Here is a 2,879-nt window from a genome sequence, read left to right as displayed (position 1 = left end):
TCAATTCCTGTACAAGAGTTGAGTGACCAACTGACTATTGAATACAAAATATTTATGAGTTGCACCCTTTTTAATGCGAAAATGACATGTTCTATACATGCCTTCTGCCCACCCTCGCTGGTCTGGGGTCCGTGCAAGGAGGGATCCCCAAAGCTTGGTATTTATGTTCATTAGCACCAGGATCAACAGACTATCGACTCGGGCTGTTTGCAGATCAGGACCAAGTGAACAATGCTCGCTAGGAGCGGCTGCTCGACACGTTTAAGCAATTATACTAAGCAGAGCAATTAGCCATTTCCCTTTTCTTTATGTCTTAAAACTTAAAACGGGGCTCCATGCGAATAGTGGTCAATTATAGAATAGGGCAGGAAAATGTAGCATTAAAAAAAAATATGGATTTAAAAAAAAAAAAATCAAATAAATAAGTAGATAATATATCATTTGTATTTTATCATAAACTAAAAAAAAATGTTATTTTACAATATTGCCAAAAGGATAATAATAATCCATCCATACGGCATTTTTAAATGTGGATATGTTGGTTCAGTTTGGCAAAGTTTTATTCAAGCGACTAAGGCCTGTCAATAACAACACAATAATAAAAACAATAAAACCATAATAAATAAATACAATTCCGCCTAATTACATTTCTACATAATTTAAAATAAAATCATGTTGTGCGTTGAAATAGAATCTCACTATACGTGTTGGCTGCAGCAGGCCTTAACTAAATTAGGCCACTTATCAAGGCATCATAATGTGGTCATCACCTTCTTAATGAGTCCCGTGAATAAACAGATCACAAAAGGTGCATGGATGAACAAGTGGATAAAATATCAGGGCCAGCTGCGGACTATAATACTATAAACACAAGAAAAGAATTACAAGCAAGGTCAACGATCAACGCCAAATATCAAAACACAAATTTGCTTGTTTGGGTCCTCTCTTTGCACTTATTGATTGGCACCCCCTTAGGAGGGGACCCTTGGGGTTTTAAAAGGAGGGGGTGAGATGTGTGTTTGTGTGTGTGTTGGGGGCAGGGGGGTGTGGATGCATATGAAGTGAGAGAAAGTGCTGAAAAACAAACAGTGCAACAAATATTCTTTCTTCACCCCCCTCCCCAAAAAAATACAAAATAAAATGCACGCTTCGGGAAGGAAATGCTGTTGGATAGAACCACAGCGCCCACTATTACACGAGGCGGGAATTATGCGATTTCACAAGACTTGGAACGGCTCTATTTTTAAGAGGAAGAACATTCGGATGCATTTCGACAAGTTTCGCGTAACTTCCAGTAAGCAGGAATGCAAAACCTCGAGAAAGAACAACGAGCGAATCTGAAAGCTGCAGTCACTCAAAAGCGCGGTGACGCACCGGCGTCAAAAGTTGGCGCAGGAAAGCAAACACGGCAAAGTGCACACAAAATCGCCTGACCGGCCACGATGTCGCCTCTAAAAAGTTTATCTGAGTATCCAAAGAGTGTCGCCTCCTTCTTTTTGCTGTGACACCGGACAGGGACGCGCAAGAAGCAGTACTTTTTTCCCCTTTTTTGCAAGTCGGGAAGTAAAAGAAATTGGGGACCTACTTTTGGCCAGTTTTCTCGCCCTCGCCTTGGATCTCATCTTGTCGCCTTGTAGATTCCTCTCGTCGTCCACCGTGAGCCCAGAAGCAGAAACAACACTATCTTCATCTCACCAGCATTGTCAGTTTGGACACCTTCGCACATGCGCACAGCCCATTCAATCTGACACCCTCGCCCGGGCCAAAAAAACTTTCCAATGTATTCATCATCATCACTTTTTTTGTCCTATCGTCTCCCCTTTAGATCACTTATCTCTTCCCCTCCTCCTCCTCTATACCTCCTCCTCCACATGCTGCTCTCTCCTCACACTCGCACCTTCTCTCCCTCCCTCCCCCCCCGCTCCCCTCCCACTCCCACTTCAGCCACGGCTCTCAGCCCACCCAGCTCCGCTCTTGCCAGCACCCACTTGCATTTAACTCCAGGCGGCAACATGTTTCTCTGCAGCCGGCCTGTGCACGCGGCGAGGTAAGATGTATATTAATTATTATTATTATTATTATTATTATATGACATGCAAATAATAATTTTATTAACACGATTTTGTCTTCATTATTTTTGCAGATTGGATGACAAGTAAGGCAAGAAAAAAAAGTTTGTTATATGGTGGACGTCCTCTAATTGCACAGTTCGCGGGGTATTGTGCGTGTGTGCGCGCGTGCGTGTAGCAATGCAGCAGCTAGCAGCTGTTAAACGCATGCATCCTCTCTTTCTCCCCCAGAGTAAACATTATTTCCACATTTTGGCTGCTTGTATATAAATTAAAATGAAATTAGAGCAAAAGAAGTGTATACAATACAACTGGACTACAGGCTGCATGAGCATGACTCTCCACCTGTCTTTTTGTTGTTGTTGTTATTATTTGTGTGTGTGTGTGTGTGTTTGTTTGGCAGTTGGTTGTTCAGTGCGCAGCAAGCTGAAATTAAGAGGCCTGCATTCCATTCGGTCCAAAAGTATTATTCACATTAAAATCTGTCCAAATACACTGCACTTTTTTTCCTTGAGTTGCATGCATAGATTGTACTTCTTACAATTATTTTAATATTACTATCATCATTATTATTACCATCATTATTATTAATATCATTATTCCACGCAAAATGTTAGAAAACTGTCAGCATGCATTTGAAGCCGAACGGTGGGCCGGGCTCCACATGGCGCTTGCGCCTGTAGCCGATATGTCATATGGGAATGGTTTCCGTCTGGTTTTGGCTAAATAAAGGCGGCTCTGTGCTGGAGCCTATTAAAGACCTGCGATGATGGAGCAACTGCAGTCTGCTGGAAGGCGCACACATCCATT

General features: G+C 42.3%; 1 long non-coding RNA gene across 1 annotated transcript; it reads left to right on the top strand.

Annotated features, from left to right (window-relative positions):
• Positions 1–1,105: 1,105 nt before the first annotated feature.
• Positions 1,106–2,453, top strand: LOC130904897 (uncharacterized). The gene is made up of 3 exons (XR_009060923.1): positions 1,106–1,702; positions 1,826–2,047; positions 2,144–2,453. It is a non-coding gene; the product is annotated as an uncharacterized LOC130904897 (long non-coding RNA).
• Positions 2,454–2,879: the final 426 nt, after the last annotated feature.

The sequence above is a fragment of the Corythoichthys intestinalis genome, chromosome 2 (genome assembly GCF_030265065.1).
Source record: "Corythoichthys intestinalis isolate RoL2023-P3 chromosome 2, ASM3026506v1, whole genome shotgun sequence".
Taxonomy (NCBI): domain Eukaryota; kingdom Metazoa; phylum Chordata; class Actinopteri; order Syngnathiformes; family Syngnathidae; genus Corythoichthys; species Corythoichthys intestinalis.
This window is presented reverse-complemented; position numbering and strand designations above follow the sequence as displayed.